Source organism: Coptis chinensis, chromosome 2, assembly GCF_015680905.1.
Source record: "Coptis chinensis isolate HL-2020 chromosome 2, ASM1568090v1, whole genome shotgun sequence".
Classification (NCBI taxonomy): Eukaryota; Viridiplantae; Streptophyta; class Magnoliopsida; order Ranunculales; family Ranunculaceae; genus Coptis; species Coptis chinensis.
In genome coordinates, this window is record NC_141457.1 from 21,804,058 (window position 1) to 21,830,833 (window position 26,776).

The following is a 26,776-nucleotide window of genomic DNA, read 5'->3' on the forward strand; positions in this document are numbered from 1 at the left end:
AGTGTTTGTATTTTTTCTTTAGTGTTTCCTTGTCAAATTTGTTATGGTATTTGGATTAAAATATTGAGTATACTTACCTTAGTGGTTTGATACTTTGCCGATATTTCTACGGAAAAAATGATACTCTGCTATTACCTATACTAGACTTGCATATTAAAGGAACTCCCTGATTTGGTATAATGAAGTTAAGTAAATAGTTGTTAATACGTATATGTCATATTGCAAGCTTCGAAGTCACTTTCATCCTTTTGCCTCTAAACTATTTTTGCGTAGATTTTATTTTATTCTAAGCGGTGTAGTGTAAGGAGTTATTTTGCGGTATGTCTCAACCAATTCCAAAGGATTGGATGAATGAAATTGACAGATTTGGGATTGTATACAAGCAAGGGGTGTCGGATTTTATTCAATTTGCTAGTGACAAGGACCCTACATCGACCACGTGTCCTTGCCCTTGTAATAAGTGCGAAATAGGAAAAGGTTTCCGTTTGATATAGTGAAAACATTTGATTTTGCATGGTATAGAATCAACATACCGTATATGGGTTTTACATGGTGAGAACCCATATAAGGATCGAATGGTAGGCCCGAGATGCGAGAAGAAAACGATGAAATTTGAAGGACTCGGAATGGGGAATCTTGTTGACGTTGCTTATGGCATACATGAAGGGCTAGCAGGTGATTTGAATGGAAGCGATGAAAGTGAGGGTGGAGATTTGGAACCACCATATGTTCTTGAACCAGATTTGGGTAAAAGGTATAATGAATATAAACAAAAGCGGAAGAAAAATTATACCCCTTCATGTGAGGCTCCTATAACAACTCTCTTGGCAGTGGTGGACCTACAAAACTTGAAGAAGCAATATAATTGGTCAGGAAACAGTGTGACCGCGCTCTTGTCCATGTTAAGAAAATGGTTGCGAAGGAAACACGTTGCCTTTAAAGTATCCTGTAATGAAGGCAATGTTAAAAGATTTGGGAATGAAAGCCAAGTGTATAAATGCATGCGAAAACAAGCTGTATGTTATATTGGAAGATTGGAAGTGACTTAACGGTATGTCCTCAATGTGAAACACCTAGATACAAAGTGAAGGTGGGGAAAGCGGGGAAGAAAAGAAACAAAAGAAGCGAGAAAAGTATTGAGACATTTTCCTTTGATTCCAAGACTCAAGAGGTTGTACACAATAGCATGGATAGCGTGTGAAATGACATGGCACGATAGAAGCGACACCTTCTTGGAATTATATCGACACCCAATCGATTCACTTCAGTGGAAGACATGTAAAGATGATTGGCGGACTTTGCTAAGGAAGGGCGTAATGTTTGGCTTGGGATTGCAACTGATGGATTCAATCCCGTGGAGTTCAATCCACCGGATTTACGATTGTTGGCTTTGTTTACATAGTTCCTTATAATCTCCCTCCGTCTTTGTGCATGAAATCTGAGTTCCATATGATGTCATTATTAATACCCGGGGCGAAGGCACGAGTCAAAACATTGATGTATTTCTTCAACCACTAGTTGATGAGTTACAACAGTTATGGAAAGAAGGGGTGGCAGCTTATGACATGTACAAAAGAGAGCACTTTATTTTGATGGCTATGTTAATGTGGGGATTCATGATTTACCTACATTATGGTAACTAACTTATCGGTATGTAACACATGGTTACAAAGCTTGTCCTATTTGTGGTGATGAAACTCCGTCTATGCATCTTGGGAATGCAAGGAAGATCGTTTATACAAATTACCGGATGTTTCTTAAATCTGATCACCCATTTAGGCAGGGCAAGTATTTAGGACTTAAGACAAAAGAGTTAAACCTCCCTCCACCAAGGTTAAAGGGAGAAGTAATTGAGAAAATGCTAAGTCGTGTCCATTATGTACCTGGTAAAGTATTAAAAGGTGCCAAACGGAGTATAGATGATGTAGATGTGGTTGCTATTGGAGATGATGAAGATGATGAAGATTATGAAGTTACTGAAGCATGGTATAAGAGGTCTATTCTCTTTGAACTGGAATATTGGCCGAAACATAAGATTCGACATGTTATTGATATGATGCACGATGAGAAGAATGTCGCAGAACACATAATAAATGCGATTCTTGACAAGAAAGAGAAAACAAAGGATACTGATGAGAGAAGAGGATTTGAAGAAAATGGGGATTCATAGTGGTCGGTGGATGCAAAAAGCGGACCCAATCACGGGGAGATCTGTTAAACCAATGGCCCCATTTGTCTTGAATAAAGATGAGAAACTTGAGTTTTGTACAATTTTGAAGAACTTGAAGCTTCCTTCAGGTTTTTAAATTCGAATTTAAAAAAATGTTGTCACTTTGAGTCCTCTGGTTTGCTTACAATGAAATCACCACGACTATCACGCGTGATTATGTGTTACTTGCTTCTAGTTTTGCTTCAACACACTTTTCCAAAACATCATTGATTTCGTAGAGCTATTCACCAGATTAGCTTATTCTTTAATCTCCTATGTTCGAAAGTCTTAATCCGAAAGGAAATCCAAGTTGCCAAATACATGGTAGCAGAGGCATTGTGTGTGTGCTGGAAAAGTATTTTCCAACCGCTTTTTTTTATATCAGCATCCACCTTTTGGTGCATTTGGCTGATGAAGGGCTGATTTGTAGATCCGTGTATCCAAGGTGGATGTATCCATTTGAACGGTATGTACAATTTTACCTTTATTTCATATTTAATGGCAATTATTATCGAAACTACTAAGTACAATTTTGGATTTGTTTATTTTAATAGGGCAATGAAGGAGTGTAAAAATATTCCGAGCAATAAACGCTATGTTGAAGGCTCTATTGCGGAGTCCTATATTGTTTCTGAATCTGCTAGGTATGCTATGGAGTACATGCCAAATTCACGGGATGGAAATCACAAAGCTACTCGTGAGGTGTTTCTAGATGAAGATGGAGAGTATTGTGATGAGGGGCCTATACTTGAGGGTAAAACTGTGACCCTAGGCAAGGAACAATGGATACAAATCCGTAGATGGGTTCTTTTTCGACTAGACGTCGAAAAGCTTGATGAACATTATAGGTTTGATTTCTTTTTTTGACACATTTGACTTGAAATTACTAGTCTAGAAAGTAAGTAATAAATAGTCATGTCAAACTGCATAAACAAATTGCGATTGAGTATCGTGCCTTGCAAGCAAAGTGCGTAGTAGAAAAGGGATAGCAAAGGCGAAGTGGAATCTGACCGAGTTCATTGTGTGGTTATATGATAAGGTATTGTTTTCTTCTATTCATGTATTTTGTTTACTAGGATATTACAATTTGTACTTTTAACTTTCTAATTGTCGTTTTTTTTTCACTTCACGGTTGTTGGCTGAAAAAGACACAAATTGTGACTTATGGTGATTTGTCCAAGGACCATTGTTCAAAGCTAAAAGCGTATAAAAGTATCGTGTTAATGGTTTTGTGTTCTCTACTAGGTCGCATGATGAAATAGTTGCTACACAAAGGCGATTGGTGTTTGCATGAATGCAATCACTACATTTACGTCAAGTAGGAAGGACAAAAATCCCATTGATGCATTGACTAAGTGGTATGGGGTTATCGAACAGATAATAGAGCTGGACTATACGACCTTCCAGCATGTTGTCTTTTACTGCAATTGGGTGAAGGTGGAGGACAAGACCAATAGTTGTAAACTTTGTCCAGATTCTAATTTGGTGATGGTTAATCTCAATAGGCTAAAGAGTGTTGATCAGTATATTGATGAGCCGGCGATTCTTGCTTCCGAGGCTAGTCAAGTATTTTACTCAAAGGATTTGAGAAATCCTAATTGGTGGGTAGTGATAAATTCACCTAGGCGATTGACAAGTCGAGTTGATGAACTAGATGCACCAACCGACTTCCAATCTATTCTTGAGGACCAACCTGATTTGCAGCCTTTGATGCAAAGTCTAACTTGATTGTAATAGTTGCATTATCACATTTTTAAGATTCTTAGATATTTTTAAGATTCTTAGTTGCATGCGAACTTCTCATTTTCTACTTTTTTCTATTTTGAAGTTTGTTTGTGCAATTAGGTGAGAGTTATGTTTTTTTATTATCAAGAGTACTTTTGAACTTTGTCATTTTTTTTTGTGGTATCCTAGTTTTACCTCTCTGTTATAACAATTTTTTTTATCATATTAGGCTATTTAATAATGTCATCAGGTCAATCACAACATACTGCTTCCCAGCCTTTGAGTTCAGTCCCACTTCCATCTCATAATTTAACTTCCGACTCACATACATCTCGGCGCCGGAAGCTTTACCAACGATTACCAAGTTACCTATAGAGTTCAATGAGGATGGCGTCATTTGTGGGTCCTAACCATGCCAAATGGAATACCCGGGTTGGAGTTTATGTTCGAGCTCGTATTCCAATTCATTACAAAGATTGGAGAAAAATAGATGGAAGCTTCAAGGATAATGTCTGGAACAAATTAATGGTATGGTTTACATGTACTTTAATTTCAATGATAGCATCCATTATTCTTGATAATTAGTATGTTTTTCCAATCCTATATCTACATGTTGTCCAGCCCTATGTGTGGAAATTTACTTAATATGAAATGAACAAACATCACTTTGTTCATGTAGGAAGAATTTGAGCCTAATGTTCCCCGCAACAGCGCGAGAAGTTGAAAAGGACTTTCCCCAAAAGTTCGGATCATCAAAGTATGCCTTTTGGAAAGAGATTTTTGCGTAAGTGCGCGAGGGCGTGGAAGAAGCTATTGCAGCATGCCCGGATGGCAAGGATCAAATCATTGGGCTGCGTTTGTGTAAGAAAATGAGAGTATCATTTGAAGTGAGAGCTAGAAACGCAAAGAATCTTTGAGAATGCCAAAAGAACATATATCGACATACTAATGGGCGGGCCACATATGCCCATAAATTGGATAAAATGGTAGGTGTCTATTCTTGTACTAACGTTTTCTTATCACCTTATGCTAACAACTATTAAGGATTATTTTTGTAGGATAAAGAAGATCCTAGTAGAAAACATGGACAGGTAGATAGTTGGAAAAAAGGACATGAGCGTCGTGATGGAACTATATTAGCGAGCGCTCAAACCTATTATGTAAGTTCTAATAACATTGAAGCTTGAACTTACTTGTGTGTTGGTATTGTATATAGGCTATGTTGCATACTTGCATACCATTCTCATAATTTATGCATGTATTACTCATATAGGAACAAGTGGAGGCTTCTAATAAAAGAAGAAAAAGCAAGTCGCGTGGTGGTGAGGGCACAATGTAATGGAAGTAGACTTGATAATGATGAGTTATGCGAAGTCTTTGGGCCTGACAAAGGGAGTAGAACACGTGGAATCAGCTCCAACAAGTCTAAGAAGCAATTGCAGCGTCTGGTATTGCCAAGGCATTATTGCAGCAAGCAAGCTCTTCATCCAATTCGAAGTTGAAGGGGAAATGAATGAGATGAAGTCTTCCTTATCTAATGTCATAGGCGTGTTAAAGGTGAGTTTGCAGTTTGCACTTGTGCTTTCTTGCATACAATTTCATTATGTATGACCAATTGTTACTATAAATTGTGTCGGGATGTACTTAAAGGTGTTAAAAACAATGGAACATCAACTACTCAACAACCGTCGGGCCTAACACGTAAACTGAAGTCGGTTCGGTTCCATTCGTCACTCGACTCAACAAAACTTGATGAATATGTTTGCAAATTTGAATCCTCCTTACGGGGCGCTTGGTTCTTCACCAAATGTATCCTTATTAGATAGGGATGGTGTAGTGGTTGCTAAGGGGTATGTCATGACAGAGACAATTTGGAGATTGCAATAGCAGAAAAGTTCTTGAGGTGAAAAAAGGTCTACATAGAGGAAGTCTTGGTTGGTGATGCTCTTGTTTACGATGGGCCCCAAGATGGAATTAGATTTTTGGATGGCTTTAATGCTGGAGGTCCTTTAATTTGGCTCGAGTCAAGGATGCAGTTTTCTTAATAAGTTGTTTGGGATATGCAAACTTTTTGAACTTGGGATTTTTTAGTATGGTTTGGCTTCTTTATGTTTTGAATGCCGTTTGTTTTTTGTTTAATATGGATGTCATAGTGACTTGACAAACTTATGGTCTTTTTTTGGTATGGATGAGTATTAATTTTAATATGTTCGTACTATATTTATTTATTAAATTTGATTGCAGTGTATGTATGCTAGTTTGCTTAGTAGGTTGAAGAAAGCCCTAACCCATTTTTAACTCCGCCTGTGCAAATTAATATAATTGGTTTGCATTGCCGGCCCCAAGCCCGGATAAAGGAGGAGGGAGGATGGTTGAGCCTTGGACTGTTTTTCTATTGAACGTTGGGATTCTCGAACTAAAGGTGTGTACTAGTCTTTGCTTAATATGTTGTAACTTAGTTTAGTTTCTCTTGTTGGTGTTTTTCATGCTTTGTCGAATAATGTAAAAGGTGCACGTGCCTAGCTTAGTTAAGGCGGTTGTCGCTTACACTCTTCTTGTTTCGGTATATAGATTGCGTTAGCATTACTTGATTTTTGTCGTATCTCTATAGTTGGGTAGTATTATTTTCTCGTATCTCTATAGTTTCGCTTTTATGAATTATTGAGTCATATATTGTCGTTTTCTGAATATCATTTCTTAGATGACGCCTGCATGCGGCTTCGACTCGCAGTTCTTGGATAAATGCTTTCGGTTTCCAACCATGTAAGTGTAGCACCTTCATCTTTTCTGTATATTATTTTTTTCTTCTTTTCATTTTCACTATTAAGCTGTTATCAAGAGAATGCTCTATTAATTCCATTGGGACCATGTAAAATGGCAAATTTAGTCAACTTTTAAATGAATTTATACACGAAATCACGAAGTTGGCTTGTATATTCTTCGGTGAGCCCAAAATTGACTTGGTGCGTTCTGCATTTATATGAGATAATTTGTATTTCTTGAAATTCGGTTTGAAGGCCTCACGTCAAAGGATCTTATGGATCTTGAATTTGTTCTTTGCTTTCAAAGTAGACATGGTTGGGGTATCATTTGTGCGAGATGTTCATGATATTGTTGTTCTCTGAGAAAAGAATTGGAGAAGTGGAAGTTTAGGAACTTGGGGTTGTATTGAAGATTATAAATATTGGTGGTTCAGGAAATAGTCATACCATGTTTGGGTATGTAAAGCAACCTGGAATTGTGTATAGAGCTTTGAAAGATATTTTGGGTGATGAAAATGAGATGGATGGTGTGCATATTGGGCTTGGGTCGTTTGTTCAAGTGTCTGTTTTGGAGATTTATAATGAGGAGATTTATGATCTTTTGTCGAATAATAGTGGGGGTGGATTAGGTCTTGGCTGGCCTAAAGGCAATGCATCGAAGGTAATTACTTTTCTTGATCTTTGCTAGTTTGTTGTTGTGTTCTTGAATGTAATGGGTCTATTAATTATGAAGTATGTAGTTGTGTGTTGATTCGATCATAAGAAAACCAATTGAAAAAATAGTTATACCAGTTGTGGGAAAATGATAGTAGAGTTAACTTAGGCCAGACACACGGATTAGGTAGTTATGCACTAAGTGCAAACATAGACGAAAATAGTAGTACCAGTTGCGTGAATAGAATATTACATCAAAAGCATTACATTTAATATTATATTGATGGACAATTTTAAAAGCACAAAGTAGGAGATATTTTGTGAAAGTGGTGCTCATCATAACAATTCGGGAGGATAGTCAACAAGTTGGGAAGTTAGAGAATGAAAAGTGCATAACATGATTTGTTGTGTAGGAGAAAATGTTAACATGTGAATTGAGATAATAATCTTGAAATAGGGCTCCCTTAGTAAGTAGCAGTGTTAGTAGTTAGTACTTTTTACAAGTGGTTTATCACTAGGTGTGACTGAGATCTTTATTTTGTGGGAATGGAATGTCTATGCTATCAGCTTTTGTAGTTAGGTAATATTAAGTACTACTAACTTTGTTAAAATGCTCATGATAACCTCTGGTGATTGAAGATTAAAAGTTATAGAAGGTTAGGTGCGTAACATGTGATGGCTTGTGTAAGAGTCCCTAATCCTAGTTCCAAATAATATATAATAAATTTCGAGGCGGCATTCAAGAAATTAGTTCGATCCTATTACATTCTTTGTGGTAGTTAAGCAAAGTATCATGGTAAAATTTGTTTTTTCTATCAAGATATGGTTTCCTTCTTTTGTAGCTTTTTGCACATCATTGTTACAACTTTCAAGAACAAAAAGTTTTTTTGTAATGTTGGTGTTGAGAGCTTTCTTCTATTTAGAGAAAAGATGGTAGATTATTAAAGGGTTATGCTCAAACGGATTGAAACAATTCAATTATCTTTGACAAAGTTCGATGTGTTATAGTTTTATATGAACCTTTTCACTTGATCGATAAGTTATCGTCGAAATTGTGGAATTTATTTCTTGTATCATCGAATGTGGTTCTATTCCCCATACTTGTTAAATTATTTCTAGTAACTGGATCAGACTTTGCTAAGATGATTGAGAAAACTTTTTGTTATTTTCTCCCGGAAGTCGCGACTTCTTTACATTATTGTTTGAGCTTAACTTTTTGCTTTAGTATTCAAGTTTGCTATGTTCATAGGAGCTTAGATTCGGTATGGTGTCATACTATATATTTTCCTTGTAGGTAAGACTTGAAGTGATGGGAAAGAAAGCAAAGAATGCAACTTTTATCTCCGGAAATGAAGCTGGTAAAATATCAAGAGAAGTGGCAAAAAGTGGAGAAGCGGAGGATTGTAAAAGTACGCTTTGCAACGATAGAGCTCAAGAAGCCATCTGCATGGTTGGTCATTCGACATTGATCTATCCGTTTTTGGTTCTACTTGAAATCATTTCTGTTAGATTGACTTGACATCCGTCTACTTGAAAACATTTCTATTAGATTGACTTGACATCCGATATATTGCAGATAATTCGGATGTCCCTACTGATAGAGGTCGACGAGGTCGACCGATGCTTGTCGACACATGGCTGGTTCTGAAAATATTGAGCAAGCTGGCCAAGTTGGATTTGAGGCAAAAATGCAGGTAAAAAAATATTGTGTCTTGTAGCTGGAGCAGCATAGATGATGTTAGTTTCGATGTTTTTGTTTGGCAAGATGACACTAATCTAATGTAACTTCTGCATGACAAAGATCAACCAAGGAAATATAAGCTTTGATAAGAGCCCAAAACTGTAGTTTTAACCCCTTAATAATCATACTGTTAGACCAATTATGTGAATAATAAGTAAGAGTTAATACCGACACGTGTTTTTATGCATTTCAGGCTTCAAAGTCCATTTATGTGCGAAATGTGCCACTTTAGCGAGATAAAGGAGAAAAAGTCAATGAGAACTTCGAATGCCATATCTTTGGACTCAGACCTTGGATTGAGGCCTACCTTATGTCAAAACGACCGGCTCGGAAAGAGCTTTGCAATGGTCTAAGCCTTGACCCAATCAGAGGAGCAGAAGTGGACGAAACGTCTGTGGAAGCCAACTGCAGCTGAAGAGGCCTTTTGATCGAAGATTGGGTTTTGGGCCGATTCTCGGCCCAAAACATGGCTCCAAGCCCATGCACGATTTTTGGATCTGGATGTATAAAACAAAAGCTTGACTCAGTGTTAATGGCAGTCAATGGCAGTTAGGTTAGGTAGATAGCTTAGAATAGAAAGTAGCCATTAAAATAGCTTCTAGATCTAGATTTAATTGTTTTATTTAATTAGTTTCAAATCCTTTATTAGATTAAACCTTTGGATCTTGTTCTTCATTTGATTAGATCAATAAAGTAGTATTTTTTATCAATTTCGATTTTGTCATTTCCATTTCTAGATCTAATTTCAATTCTTGTTCTTATTTCAGTTTAGTCATTAATTTAGATTTCATTATTGTTTAAATTAGTAAATTTCAATGCTTTATATTATGTTTAGTTTTAATCTAAATGGGAATGATTGCGGAATGATTCAAGGCTAAACCTCCATTAGAGGGGGTTGAGAAGCCTTGATGAAGGCTTGATCCCGTTTATATCGAAATTAAGTCGTCGTAATTTCTATTCCACGCCAGAAATAATTAGTTCACCATGAGAATGGGTTTAATTGTTCACATGCTAGTTATAAATTGGTAGAAATGCCATGTGTAATTAGGGATTAGGAAGAACCGCTTTGTTCTCGTGTGTAGATTCAATTCGATTACTGACGACTTCACGCCGTTAGTGGATTAAGTTGAGTTAAGGTGGAATCAATCCCCTACTAACTCCTTATCATAGAATCACCGTAGCATTCCCATAGTTGTCTGATAATCGACTAGTTGCATCTTGTGGGTAGTTGCACCATAGTTTAGTTGCCCCTTCGTAAAGCTCTCATTGGCTTTAAGTAGAGTATTGAGACTAGAAAACAAGCATACGGAAGGACTAAGAGTGGAACGAACTTCCTACTCCACTTTATCTCATTGCATCGAGAGTAGAAGCTTTGATAATAGACACGAAAGTTAGTTTAGTTTACTTACGTTGTGAATTTTACGTTCATGTCGTAGGTAGACTATTCATTTTACAGTTATCAAATGGCGCCGCTGCCATCTTAGTTCACTTTCGTATTGTTTTCATAGTGTTAGTACTATTTTTAAAGTCCCATTTCACCCACCCACCCTTGTTTGAATCATACCGTGGTCGTCCATTTTAGAGTTGAAAAATTCGAGCAAAAATTTACCGGCCTTGGTAGCATCCTCCTTGAGCGACCGCCCTATGTTCTTGGACATCGAGCCGACCCGCCCCCATGTGGAGCGCGACCCGCCCTAAAAACACTGTAAATTGAAAATACCTCGAGGCCTTGAAGTGTGCCTTTATCTGGCCTTGGCATCGCAATGTTAAATTTTTCGGATTTCGGCAGGTTTGATTCGAACTTTGATCTTTCATATTTTTTTCAGTGTTCTAACCTCGCTATATACGCTTGAACAAGCGTAAACAAAGACGCTATTTATAAGCGAAGCAAGGGCCTTAATCGGTATTCCTTTCTTCCAAACCTCGCGATCTCTGTTAGAGGTTTTATATTAGTATATCGAGAATTGTTTGGAGTGTTGCATGTTTAGTTAAGCTCGACTTAGTCTTGCATGAGATTAAGGTCTGGTAGAACAAAAACACCAAACGTAAATACACAACAACACCAACAAACAAATCTATCTAGTATACCACACACTACACCTCTAGTTACTATTTCACACACACCACCTGATATAATGGAGGAAGAAAGAGAGACTCCTCTCTCGGACTTCTACAAAGCCTTGGCGATAGCCCCAAATCTTGCATCGTTCTCTAGCGGACCCAACCGGGGATTCAGAGAATCCCTCCAAATATTTTTAATTTGTTACCCGTTTTTCATGCGTAGGATTGAACAAGTCTTAACAACATTCCACCATCCTACGGTTGGTACGGAACAAATTAAATTAAGGGTATTCCCTTTCACCTTAGTTGATAAAGGCGTCTTGGTTAACCTGCCCAAAGCGGCCTAATTCTCATGGACTCGTGGGCTAAACTTGTTCATTTGTTTATGGAACATTTTACCCACCCCTAAAGACGGATGAGATGCTTTCCAAGATTCATTTCTTTTCGACAAAATCCTCATGAATCATTTTCGGAGGCTTGGAATCGTTTCACCGATCTGCTTATAGAGTGTCCACACCATAACCTAGCAAAGACACGTTAGTTCGTGCCTTTTTCAAAGGACTTCAACATCACCATAAAGAAGTCCTTGACATTATGAATGGGGGTAGTTTCTTAAGTAAAGGAGCCGGAGGCTTATAAATTTTAGAGGACCAAACTAAAGCGAAATAATAATGGGGGTGGGGTAGTGATGATATCCCCGCTCCGCTAGTTCTACTATTAAGTTAAGGCCACGGTATGTTTGAAATTAAACACGATTCGAGCTTAAAACTCTAATCGAATCACTCACTAAAAGGTAGAGGCCATTTTACGTACAACAAAAGCCTATCCCCTCGTCATGAATGTAAATTCAAACCCATGTAGTTTCATTTGGAGTCCCGAGCATCCCGACTCCCGGCCCTATAGCCTATGAAGCAGGCTTCTTCCATTAATAGTGAACCTAAGCCCTTGGAGACAAAATCCCAACCGGTTGGAGAAATAACCAACAAGTCACACCTCAAGGGTACAATAATCAATATGTTAGGCCAACACACGGCTTTAACCAAGCTCCACTACGACAAGGGCGATGGTCGGGGTAATTTTAATAATTATAACAACCAAGTGCAACCTCGACAAGGTCAAGCACAAGGTCAAGGTAATTATAATAATTATAATGCTAATAGAGGTATCGTTCGGTCAATAATAATTATCAGAATCCACCTATAAATAATTCACGTGAAATAGTTCAAATCCACACCACCCGTGACTACTACACCCACACAACCGGATCGCCTTTGACACCTTCATACAAGTGAGCCAAAACTTTTCCAAACTATGGCTCAATCTAACCAACGGCTTCTACAATCCGTTAATAATTTAACCCAACAGTTGGCTCAAGATAAAGCCCAAACCAAAGGTGTGTTGCCAAGTCACGCTTAATACATAATCCTAAAACAACAAACACACCTTTGAGGTAACGGATAATACTAGTAATGAATTTGAAAAGTAGGTGAGATAAATGCCATCACCCTCTCGGATTCGCAGAGTGGTTGATAACAAGGTAACTATGCCTATAGTTACCCCCGAGTAACCCCTACACCTACTATTTTACTAGATACCGAAATAGAAACTGAAGAGCCTACCAATGTAGAGAGGTACCGGTTCACAAACACAACCTAAGAAGCGAAAAGCCACGGTTAAACATCCAGGTGATACCATTGCTAAATATAGACAAAACCACCCTTTTCCAAAAAATTAGCCATGTTAACTAGGGATACAAATTACGAGGAGATTAGGGGCGTTTTCAAGAATCTAACTATAAACCTTCCCTTCCTCGAAGCTATTAAAAAGCTACCACATCATGCTAAGTTTCTTAAGGAATTGTGTACTACTAGGCGTAAAGACAAATATACCAAAAGACGCTTTTAATGAACAATTCCCAACCTTATCCGAAAATAATGGAATTGTTAAGTACAAGGACCACGGTCGATCCTCTTTATCTGATAATGCACCTTAGGAGATTCCTATCGACCACGCGTTATTAGACACGGGGGCTAGTGTTAACTTACTCCCATTTTATTTGTATAGACAAATAGGTCTAGACAAGATGCAACCCACTAAAATGGCGTTGCAATTAGTCGATCGGTCTATTAAGTATCCTAAGGGTGTAGTCGAAAATGTCTTTGGTAAAAGTTCAGGATTTCTACTATCAGGCTGATTTTTGTAGTCCTCGATCTGAGTCGCTAACTTGACTCTGTCTCGATTATTTTAGGCGCCCGTTCTTGGTAACGCCAATGCGCTCATTAATTGCCGTGATGGTTCAATGTCCATGTCTTTTGGCCATCTTGTTGTTGAAGTCAATGTTTTAAAAACAAGGACCGCGATTACCCGATTCGTCTATGGATGGAGAGGTTAGCATGATCGAGAGCTTTGCTCGAGATTATTTCAACAACACGTTCCCTGATAATCATATTGCCAAAATTCTTTCCTTTGAAAAGTCAGACTCCAACATTTTCATCCCTACACTAGTCGATACACGTATTATTGATGAGGAAGGGATAGAGGATTTTCTCAAAGATGTAGAGGACTACCATAGTAATGTGGATATGACCAATCTAGATGAGGAATTCGATGAGTTTCTTCGAGTAGGTGACAATTCACCCTATCAAGAACTAACTTGCACAACATCCACCTCGATTCCCCTCCTTCCACCCTTTCAAAGGAACCTCGAGTTTGCACTCGATCCTTTTGTTTCTCCTGTGCTTCATAATTTTTTAAATCCTCCTAGCAAACAGATACTTCAGAAGGACAAACTATTTGACACCTTAAATTTCAGAATTGAGACAGTCTCTACACACACAATGAATGAGTTCGGTGCTAAAACCACATCCTCATTGTGTACAAGCTGTCTTTCTAGAACTTATCCATATCTACCATATTCTCCATAACCATTCACGTTTCCACACTTATTTACTAGAACACCCACTCATTCAAAAATGAAAAATAAGGTGCATGATAGGTTACACAATAGGGTAATCCGACTTCGCTTTCATTTCACTAGGTTGAGTCATAGGGAAAATTGGTGTTTCATTGTGTTTGGATATGTTTTATGTGATATTTATTTATGGAATGATCCACAACTATTTCGGTTGTTGATATATGATCAACTGCATGTTCATACATATGTTTTAGATAAAGTCTCGAAAGTATCCGACTATAAAGCGACTCAATTTCGTGTTTGGTGCATTTCCTTTCACTTTAATATATTGGTGAGTGCACCATTAAGGTAACGGGCCCTCCCTATGGAGTGTGTGGCTGTAAGTACGGATCCTAAGTCCACGGTTCACATAGTTCACGTTTTCCACTCTTGCATGTTTTTTCGGATTTTTGAGTCATGTTTTCTATGGTGTGAATTATGTCTTTATTGCTTATTGTTTTTCTTCTAAAAAATATATATATATATATATATATATATATATATATATATATATATATATATATAAATAAATAAATAAAAATAAAAATAAAAATAAAAAAATAAAAATAAAAATAAACATAGTAATCTAGGAAGTCTCGAATCGACTTTAAAAGACCCATCGCTAAAACAAATTTTCTAAGCCGTTGTAAAAAAAAATTTGTTTGGGGGGGGTGTTAAATGTTTCCGTACTAAAATGTTTATGTCCCATTACAGTTGCTTAGGCCGTTTTATTGTATTACGATTCGGATTGACATAATCTATTAATTTAGAGTTCATTCGTTCGCATAACTTACGTCATGCACGCACTTCGAGGCGTTTTCCACTATCTCGTATGTCATCCGAAGTCGGAATAGAGTGTTTTATGGATCATTGGATAGGAAATTCCCTCCTGATCATTTCCATATCTCATTCGCAAAAATCGGACTGGTAACGAAGCGGCAATTTTGATTTGAAATTCGCGAAAAAAATCGATAAAATCAAAAATTTCGATTTTGGGCTTGGGCCCAACCCGCGCCCAACCCGCACCCACGACCAGCGCGCTCGCGCCCTTACCTTCTTCAGCAACAGTTCATCGTTTTTTTTCATCTTCCACCGCCATTAACAAGCTCCAAACCTAGAAAAATAAAAATTAAAAAGAAAATAACATAAACCCACGCCAAAAATCAAATGATAACCCCAAATCTTCTCTAAAACCAAACCACCACAACCCCCACCGATTTAAATAACTAAAAACCACCAAAATTCACAAATTTGTGTCTTTGCGCCACCACCACTCCACCACCACCACTGTTCTTTCAGTCGGTCAAGTCAAACCACCACCACCACATCATATTTAAACCCTCACTCCATTTCAAACACTAGATGGCTCAACAACGCCGAATTATACCGGAGCAAGTTTTTCGCTGCCGACCATTTCGCTACCGTTTTACGGTGACGAAATGGCTAGTAGAGATCGAATAGTCTTCGGTATTTCGACGAAGCCTTCTACCACGAAGACTTGGTCCGACGGGTTCTACAACACCGTGGAGTTGGAGGGTAGTAGGATTTTTGTGATGGTAAGGAAGAAGAGAAGGGAGTTGACTACGGGACTGTTGGCTGAGATTCTAGGCATCTCGCCTAGAATCCATCTGGATGCCACTTTACAGGAGCCCCAGTTTGACGGGGTAGAGCCATTGATGGGCATTACTGTCATCAATGGGAGCTACAATACAAACTCCCATTGTGTTCGCCGGGCATCCCTCGGGACCAACCACCGGGCTACTGACCCGATTGGATCGGGTCGAATGTCCTAGGGAAGGACAAGGTCGGCGACATCGGTCCGACCTGCCTCCCGCGATACTATGGGTACTCCAGAGCGTAAGCACGATTTCTGTATCCCCGAGTTTTGCCGAGCATGATGAGGGGGTCGGAAGGTCTTTGGCACCTCTTCCGTGTTAATCACCAAGATCATGCCGAAGATGAAAGCAGCTCGGTGTTCGAGGAGAGGATCTACATTACCCCGCACCGTAACACGCCAGATCTATAGGGAGTGTGTCCAACAAGTTTGGAGGAGGGCTGAGGATAGAAGAAGAAGAAGAGGATGGAGGAGCTGAGAATGAAGAGGAGGAGGATGAGGATGCCTCCGAGGATGAGGAGGGCGTGACCTGCTTTGATGCAGATGCCTTCCAGAGGTGTTAGTTCGACTTGAACGCATGGCTATGCTTCATAGGGGCATCGTTCACTAAACACTATCTGCCACGGACCTCCGGACTCGACAGCTGACTATTCATCACAACTTTCGGAGATCCCACCCCTGAGAGAGGATGAGAGATGGAGCAGCGAGGGTGAGATGGAAGCCCAGCGCCGGTTTAGAGTGGATATGCTTGCGCGCTTCCCACCTCATACGGACTTCGCCAGAGGACACGATTCTACGAGGCATGGCGTCGTCGCCGAAAGGACGACTGCTGCTGGACCTTCGGAGCCCGGGAGCCACCACTAGAGAGTGTGCCCCCGCCACCAATTGGCGAAATTTGTTTAGAGAGTCCGAGGATTGATAGTGGTTGTTGTTTTATTTATTTTTGTTGTTTTATTGTAATGTAACTTTTATTTCCGTAATTTGAATTTTGTAGTGGTACTCTCAATGAAAATTTAATATAAAGGGCCTATTTTCATTATGCATGGTTGTTTCATATTGACCCCACCTTCCCAACTTGTTTGGGGGTGGTTTAATCAATTCAAGCATGATTTTTGTATAACCCTCATATTAGAATTAATTTATGGAGTCAAGGTGAAAATATGGTTGTTTAGGCAGAAATATGATCAAGTATCATTGTAGGATGAAATCTAGATTAAATAGGTACATTCTATCGTAAAATCAACCTAAAAGATAATCGGGTTTGAATTAGAATCCAGGTTATGAGTTGTTTCCGTTTTGAGTTTGGAAATTTTAGGATTTCGGAAGCGCGCCGTAATTAGTTTTGGCAACTTTCCGATCCTTTTAGCAACTTTAAACCTATATAAACTTGATACAAACTGTTCTCACAACTCACACTACACCTAAACTCCATCACTCACCCTTCACACCCGCGATTCCCACGTTTCGACTTCATTTTTGCAAATCACCTTCGGATAGCGCCAGCGCAGTACGAGTAGGCTGGCTTTCTACACTACACTTTCGGCGGAAAATTTTACTCTCGAGCTGGCGCCATAGAAGCAGCGACTGGCGCTAAAACACTGGAATTCCAAAATACTAAGAGCAGCGCAGCGCCAAGTCAAGACCGACGACTCTACTTCATGGAATTCCAAATTACAAAAGCGACTTGACGCCCTAGTTGAGCGCTTGCGCCCGACTTCCGTGGACTAGAAATTTTCCAGTTTTTCGCGCGTAGTATCCGGATCTTTCGCAGCTATTCCAAAGCGTAATTTTGAGATGACATCTCCAACATTGATACCGGAACAGTCTTTTGAAGATTTGTTCCAAAGCACTACTTACGGTGCTTGGTTTCGCGAGGTGATCACATACGTTGGCTGGGAACCTCTTATGGTAAGACCGGCTGAACTTTATTCTCCAGCACTTGCATCTTATTTTTATAATAACTGCATTTTCTTTGAGAGACGGATGGAGAACAAGTGTTCTCCATCAACATTGACGATGAACCAATGGAAATTACCGTGTTCTTGCTAGCATTTGTTCTTGGACTTGCTATGCCATTTGAGATACAAGACCCATGGTGTTATTGGGTCGATAATATGCATGTCTACACTTATGAGTCTGCGACGAGGCTTATGGGGCAGGCATTTTCCGTATTGAGGACCAAGGGGACTATAACGTTGCCCTTGGTAGCCTTTGTCCATGAACATAGGCACCTGTTATGTTTTGGATTATGCTAAACATTTTAGGGGAATGGCGTTTTTTTTGAATGAATGGCGCCACTTTGCGCGTTTTCCTTGCTTTTTAGCCAATGGACCCGGGGTTCTATGACCTTCCCTTAACTTTTTGATGTCTAGTTTAGCACGAGCCCATACCATGAGGCATAAGTACCTTCTTATGCCTGTTCTAGTTTCACGTATTATGCTATGTTTCTTTTGCTGTTTTTGCACACGTTTCACGCGGATTGGATTAGGGTAGACACGGTGCGACACTCCACCAATAGTATTATTCGATCTTTACGTGCAATGACTTGGCAAGGGTGGCGGATACAACCTCACCAGGTTGCACCCTACACCCCATCGGACCAAGTGGCACTTAATAGGTTAGCAACCATAGATGATAAATGGCGTGAAGCCTGGCAAATTATCATAGCATGGCAGGACGCGAAGGAACCTCACTTCTTTATAGAAGTGGAGGATGGCGAAGATGACGAATAACAGCGGGTGGAGGTAAGTTTTAGTTTTCGTTTAGTGTCGCTTATGTCCCAAGCAATTTCATTCTTTTAACCCCATAATGGGTAGAACTCGTATAGAGTTGAGTCAGTTTTTATTTCCTATATTAGTACGTTCTAACTTTGTTTTGCAGATGTTCCTGAATTTCACGCGTTTCAATGGTATTTCTACTACCCTCTTTATTTAAATGCTTGGAGGACAAAGCATGCTTTTTGTTTAGGGGGGGGGGCATAGAAACACGTGTATTTAAGACATCTGCTAGGATATAAATATGTATAATATGCATTTGTTTTCTAGTAAAAATTTCAAAAAATTTATAAATATAAATAAATAAGTTATGTTATACACTTAGGAATATTGGTATTGTTTCTTTCTCTAGGCTCTTAACAATCTAGAAGTCTCACATAGCTTTTGCATCAGAATAATTGTTAGAAACTTAGGTTAATATGTAGGTAATAATCTTTGCATCTATCTATAAATATATTACATGAGTATCTATGATTGTTTGGCAAGAAGTTTCTCAAATCTAGGCTAGAGTACTTATTCTACAAATCTGTGTGGAGAATATAGCCTAAAAGCCTTATATGAGTGAAACAATTGAGAAATGACACAAGGGAAGTAAAATCCAGATAGAGAAATCACACGCCCACTTGCTTGATCACTAAACCATATCCTAAGCTTTTGAGAATTTAGGCCCTCTTTTGGATCGATATAGCCGTAAATTCAAACCTATGAATTATTTTTTCCGCTAGTTTTGAGCCTTTCATTCATTAGCCTTCCATAAACCACAATTCCTTTACAAAACAAAAAAAAAAAAAAAAAAAAATATATATATATATATATATATATATATATATATATAATAAATAAATCAACCTACCCAATTAAGATAAGTCCGAAAATAGATGATGAAAGAAAGAAAGAAAGAGAAAAACCTATGTAAACAAAAATTAGTTAGTTTCAGAAAAAAGAAAAAAGAAAAGAAGTTTCCATCCAAAGAAAAAAAAAATAATAATAGAAATAAAATAAAAAACCAAAAATAGAATAAAAGGGAGTCAAAAAGCCAAAGAAAAAAAAAAAAAATATGGCTAAGGATGGAAACAAAGTGTAGAAGCAAAAAGTAAATAACAAGGTTTTCTCTAGTTACATAATATGAAGACTCTATTATCTCAGACTTGTCCTTTAGAATATCCATTTCCTTCCTTCTTAAACCATCTCCTAATCCCCGTAACACCTAATAAAGACCTCTAGCTCAATTAGGAAATAAAGTTAGTGTGATAGTAAGTGGCGGATGTGTTTGATCGACTCGCTTCCTGTGTGTCATTGAGATTGTAAGGTAAAGTGTGCCCACTGTATTAATCGGAGTAGCTTAAACTTGAGTGGAAAAAGAGTGTTGTTTCTTGACTATTATTGTGAGAACCTACTTAAGGACGCTTATTCCGAAGTTCTCGAAACAAACCTCGCTAAACATTTTATAGTACTACTCATTGTGTATATGTTTATTGTAGATGATAGATTATTATGCATATATTAGCTTAGGTTTTGACTTGGTTATTCTTGTTCATAGCTAGTGAGGCGATATAGATAATTTGGAGCATGAATAAGGAAACAATAGTTTTATTTTTTAGTCAGAAGTATAGATGAAGTTTGTGAGTACCTTCATCGGAAAACTCTCACGAGGTTATAACTCGGCCCACTAGGGAATTCCTAGTGGTTTAAGGCCTTGTTGCATATGGTCAATGCAATCGCACTCAAAGCAAAACGAGATTAGGTAGAACTCCATTTTTGGTCACTTATTCTAATTTCTCATCTTTTTGGAGGACAAGCAAAAATCTTTGTTTGGGGGTAGTTTGATAAGAGCCCAAAACTGTAGTTTTAACCCCTTAATAATCATATTGTTAGACCAATTATGTGAATAATAAGTAAGAGTTAATACTGATTACGTGTTTTATGCATTTCAGCTTCAAAGTCCATTATGCGAAATGTGCCACTTTAGCGAGATAAAGGAGCAAAAGTCGCTGAGAACTTCGAATGCCATATCTTTGGACTCAGACCTCGGATTGAGGCCTACCTTATGTCAAAACGACCGGCTCGGAAAGAGCTTTGCAATGGTCTAAGCCTTGACCCAATCAGAGGAGCAGAAGTGGACGAAAAGTCTGTGGAAGCCAACTGCAGCTGAAGAGGCCTTTTTGATCGAAGAATGGGGTTTGGGCCCGATTCTCGCCCAAAACATGGCTCCAAGCCCATGCACGATTTTTGATCTGGATGTATAAAACAAAAGCTTGACTCAGTGTTAATGGCAGTCAATGGCAGTTAGGTTAGGTAGATAGCTTAGAATAGAAAGTAGCCATTAAAATAGCTTCTAGATCTAGATTTAATTGTTTTATTTAATTAGTTTCAAATCCTTTATTAGATTAAACCTTTGGATCTTGTTCTTCATTTGATTAGATCAATAAAGTAGTATTTTTTATCAATTTCGATTTTGTCATTTCCATTTCTAGATCTAATTTCAATTCTTGTTCTTATTTCAGTTTAGTCATTAATTTAGATTTCATTATTGTTTAAATTAGTAAATTTCAATGCTTTATATTATGTTTAGTTTTAATCTAAATGGGAATGATTGCGGAATGATTCAAGGCTAAACCTCCATTAGAGGGGGTTGAGAAGCCTTGATGAAGGCTTGATCCCGTTTATCGTAGAGTCGTCGTAATTTCTATTCCATGCCAGAAATAATTAGTTCACCATGAGAATGGGTTTAATTATTCACATGCTAGTTATAAATTGGTAGAAATGCCATGTGTAATTAGGGATTAGGAAGAACCGCTTTGTTCTGCGGTGAAGCAGTTCAATTCGATTACTTGACTTCGTCGTTAGTGGATTAAGTTGAGTTAAGGTGGAATCAATCCCCCTCTAACTCCTTATCATAGAATCACCGTAGCATTCCCATAGTTGTCTGATAATCGACTAGTTGCATCTTGTGGGTAGTTGCACCATAGTTTAGTTGCCCCTTCGTAAAGCTCTCATTGGCTTTAAGTAGAGTATTGAGACTAGAAAACAAGCATACGGAAGGACTAAGAGTGGAACGAACTTCCTACTCCACTTTATCTCATTGCATCGAGAGTAGAAGCTTTGATAATAGACACGAAAGTTAGTTTAGTTTACTTACGTTGTGAATTTTACGTTCATGTCATAGGTAGACTATACATTTTACAGTTATCAGCGCTGAAGAGAGTGGTTGAGTCCATAGCAAATGGAGATTCTCATGTTCCATTCAGAGATAGCAAATTAACTATGCTGCTGCAGGTAACTCCCATTTCTCTCTGCAGTGTAGGTGTTTGGATACCTTCAAGATGTAATTAGGGCTTTCATTTAAGAATTATTCCTCTAATTTCATTTTCTGTCTGTAGGACTCCTTTGAAGACGACAAATCAAAAATATTGATGATATTGTGTGCCAGCCCAGATCCCAAGGAAATGCACAAGACTATTTCCACTCTTGAATATGGGACAAAAGCAAAGTGCATTGTTCGTGGTGGTCATACACCAAACAAGGATAAAATAGGTTCAGAGGATGGTTCTTCTGTGATTTTGGGTTCAAGGATTGCTGCCATGGACCAATTTATTATAAAGTTACAGATGGAGAATAGACACGGGGAAAAGGAACGTGAATGAAGCCCACAAGGAGCTTATGAAGAAAGAAAGAAGAAGTAGCAAAGACTAAGGGCTAAGCTCGAGCTGATGGAAAGGAGGAAACCGGTTGAGAGTGAAGAGGAGATCAACCGAAGGTCAAAGAAAGGGAAAAGATTCAAACTTGAATTAGAGAAGAAGTTACAAGAGTGTCGAGAAAATGGCGGATGAGTTTGTTGAAATGGGGAAGAGGCGAATGGAGGAGAAGATCTTCTTGCAGCAGCGAAGGAGCTTGAGTTATTGAGGAGGCGTTAGAGGAACTGAAACCGAGCTATGCCAGTCAAGGGATAAAACCGACATGACAAAGCACGAGAAGTAGAGGGTAGTGGATTTGCAAAAAGACTGCCGGAACTCTATGCAGATGCAGATCAAGGGATGGAAAAGTCAATGGTTTTGGATATGGGGACCAAGAACCCTTGGTCGTTCATGAGGTGAAACAGTGGACAAGGGTGTTTCACAACATAAAACTTATGGCGATCTTGATGGGTCGTCTCATCATTTGACCGATACGAAGTCAAGAAGAAGATGGTGATATGATTGCTCCAAAATTTACAGAGAAGGTATACTTGAGCAATCAGATTTGAGGAAGACGAGGAAGGACAAGACAAAGACGATCGCGAGAAGACATAGAAGTGAAGAAAGAAGTAGTGGAAGAATCTTCGCACACTTCCAAGAGGAAAATAGCCGATCGCCGGTGCCCATTTGAATATCAATAAAGATTCCGTTGTCACCCCTCTAATATATCTGAGATAAGGAAGCCTTATAATCGAAGCATTGAAAGGCTTGACTATTGTAGTGTTGGAAAGTTGGAGCAGAGTGGGGTGGGTCTTGGATTAATGGATAACCTAGAAAGCACAAAAGATCCAACCTCAAGATTTAAAAAAACAAGAATTCAAAACATTTTCCAACTTTATGGGGGCCCGTGGGGAGCTTGCTCAACATATCGTAATCCCTACACCTTGTAAGACAAAAAGCTGAATTCATCGATATTCGATCATCACCCACAACAATTGCCTAATGAGGAATCAGTTGTAAAATACTTTCGAAGGAAAACTCGCCTCTTCGCACATGGTCGTATTCAGAGTTTGGGCATAACTATCGAAGTTTTGTCCGATGTAACGATAAACAACACCGGGAAACTCCAAGCTCGTGAATGGAGCCATTTTGCGCCACTCAAGTTTTCGAATGAGCGAACTTAGTAGAATCCCAGCCAAGAAAGGTCGGATCTCCTTTGAAACAGTAGAAGACATGAAAGAAAATAGTATATTTGGAGGAGGAAATGATTACGCCTCGGTTCAAGTTTTTGTGAAATGGGAGCCCTCGAAAGAATGCCCCGGGAATTCATCACAAAGTTGAAGGTGGTAAAGGATTGCACGCTTTGCCGATCTCAAGGAAACTTATAGAGATTAACCTTGACGAGGATACTATCAAGCAAGGATTCAGCTTTCTCATGCTCGGAGTAAGTACTTCTGAACAATAATCACTTTTATTTTCTTTATTTATTTATTTCTAGTTGTCAATTTCTAGTATCCACTTATCCTCGTCATACTTGTGCTGCGATCTGCAGACTGCTATGTGCCATACCCTTGTATGCAATGTACTTCTTTCAGCTATTGGCTGTTGGCTGGACTCTTCATTTGTATGGAGAAATGAGGATTTCGGTTTTATTTGCAGGATGGATGATTTTGAATATTGTTGTGCTGCGATCTGCATAGTCAGCTGTTTGTGTTGCGATCTGGGATTTTGGCGGCATAGTACAGAACATTGTACTATGCAAGACTCTAAATTTTCTTGTCTTGTGCTGCAAGACTCTAAACATTGTCTTGTGCTGCAAGACTCTAAATTTTGCACTATTTTATGTTCTACTGAGAACATTGTACACCCAATTGTGTGTAGAATCCCTATTAGAACAATGCTTTGCACACGAGACACTACTCGATTCAAAGTCTTTATTCGACTATCCGTGTACTTCCGACTATCTCTTTTACGTGGACTTTGAAGCCTCAATGGTTGTAGCCTCAATGGCTGATCCCAATTCTCAAAAATGCTTTAGGCATTTAGAGGTATGGTTTCTTCCAATTCGCCCTTTGTTCAGTTGAGTGATACAAGTAAAAAGCTATTAAAATGCTAGTTCTTTGACAGAATTTGCTACATTCTTGAGAGTTCTTGGAAGCTACCCCGCAGATAATAGTCAGCCTTAAATAACCTAAAACAAGGTAAGAATTCAAAACCGAGATTACTAGCTTTTTTAGAGTCGAGGTTAGGTTTTAATCAAATGAAAGTTATTGTTTCATCCTTTATAATCATGATGGATGTCGATATTGCCTCAATATATGTACCGTATTTGCTCCCCGGCTATTTTATCAATTTGCTTAAAGCATGACTTGTGGAGATTAGGATCTTATTATTCACTTTTAATATATATATTAGTAAGGTATGTAAAATTGTTATTTGTGGGGATTTAGATGTAATATGTATGAAAAAAAGTGCGGTGCATGTAAGCTCTTTCCCGGTCAATCACACTCTACTATTATGACTTTTTGTGAAAGAGTTGTTTGTGGCCTTGTGACCCTGACTTTTTGTTTGATGGATGTGAAAGAGTTGGATATTGTATAGGACTTAAGCATATAAGGTGCAGAACACTCTATCCGGAGTTGGAACATTGATGGTTTGCCTACAATTTGGAGGAATAAATGGAGTATGTTTCTATCTGAAAGGGGATTTTTGCTACTGCAGGTAAATATATACCTCCTAAACTTTGTTATAAGTAGATCCCTTCATTGTAATACCCATACCCATACCATTCTTTATCTTCAAAGTTGATGTGTGTCTAATAATTGATTTCTGTGTCGTAGTAACCGCAATTGGTGCAAGTTTAGTCAATATAATTTGGAAAACGATCCGTTCTTGTGGTGCGTGGTAGTAATAGCCTCTAGCTCAAAATTTTAAAGTATCACTCTTTGATGAATATAAGGCCCGATGATTTGCACTTGTAGACTTCTAGAACAGGGTGGTCCCTCGCTATTTGATAGCTGCTCTTTCCTTCTATTTGAAGGTCTTTGGTGCTAAAATTATTTATGTTCTAACTTTTTGCCTTTGAGATCCCTAATATAATGCATCATAATTATGTGGAACAGAGCCATGAGTTATCACTTGAAGTAGTCCTCGCGACTTGCCGTGACTAGCACTGGTAATTGAACTATACTATGTCTAGATAAGTTCATTTCCACAAGTCAAAATTCAACTTAATAGTACACTGAAAACCTTTTCTTTGAACTCAGTAGCTCTATATATTGGTTCATTCTCAATAGGAATGGGAGCAGTTCATTGGGTTGTAATGTCTAAAGGAACTCTATCGATGATCGTTCCTCACTTTCAACTATCTCACTCCACTCCCGGTGCTCCGTGTCTTCTCTCCACTCTCAAGGCACGTTCCTACACTCCTTTTTTTTTTTTTTTCTTCTCCAGCCTCTCTCCCTCTCTTCTTCACTTCTTCTCCTCCAAATCCTCTCCTACTTCTTTTTTTTTTTCTTCACCAACCTCTCTCTACTATCTTCTTATGTTCTTCACTTCACTTCTCCTCTCCTACTTTTTTTACTTCTCTTGCCTCTCTCCTCTCTTCTCCAAATTCTCTTTTTTTTTTTTTTTTTTTTAACGTAAGGGTGGAAGAATGTGAGTAGTATGATTTCAACACAAGTTGTAAATTTGTGTGATTGTGTCTAAATGTTTTCTGCTGAAGCCGGACCCTCTTATCGGGTTCTTTGTTAGCAAATTTATTTTGTGTAATAATGTCGTAAGTGGCAGAGATGCTAACTGTCCAATGATTACAATTTTGTCAGAAGAGGGAGTGTTATGTGCATGAGTGCATTTTTAAAAGTCGAAGTACTCAGCAGTTAATGCGTTTTCACTCAATGAAGATGGAGGAAATAAACAAGATTATAAGGGAACTGTGGTAGCAGACATACAGGGGACAAGATATAGATTATATAAGCATTCATTCTGATTCGAGAGTCTTTGGGACTTGATCCTATAGCTACAAAGCACGATTGAAAATCTCTTTAGACTTAAAACCTCTTTTAGACTTAATCTGGTTTCCTTGTAATGAACTTTGGTGTTGTTTCTCCCTCTACTTTGTAGTGCTCATGCAGACCAGTGATGCAAAGCTGGAAATGTGCGTAAGCTGCAGTGCTGGTCAAAAGGTGAGAAAGTGCAACTTTCTAGTATTTTATATGAAAAAGAATGGAAGAAGTCTTCTCTTGATTAGTTTTTTGGTTTTTCCTTAGATTATATGTAAGGGGACAAAGCTCACTAGAATTGCTATTTTTTATTAGAAACTTTTGACTTAGTTTTTGATGCCGCAAGTAGGGGAAAACAATTCTTAATAATTAATAGAAAAAAATAAAATAAAGCGGTGATTCAAGAGTAGCATTGGCGCATTAAGGGCTTGATGTAAATGTGTTAATAACAAAGTCGCGTGGTTTAGTGGTATGTCAACATGCATATTGGTCTATACATAAACAATTATGCATAAGTTTTAGGGACTTGAGAGCCGGAACAAGGGATGGGTTTGCAAAGTAGCTAGAAATATGGTCCGGCAGGTGACTGGCCGTGAGCTTAGAACTG

At 38.4% G+C, this 26,776-nt stretch overlaps 1 pseudogene; it reads left to right on the forward strand.

Annotated features, from left to right (window-relative positions):
- Positions 1 to 5,272: 5,272 nt before the first annotated feature.
- On the forward strand, positions 5,273 to 22,656 carry LOC147515354 (kinesin-like protein KIN-10A; annotated as a pseudogene).
- The last annotated feature ends 4,120 nt before the right edge of the window (positions 22,657 to 26,776 follow it).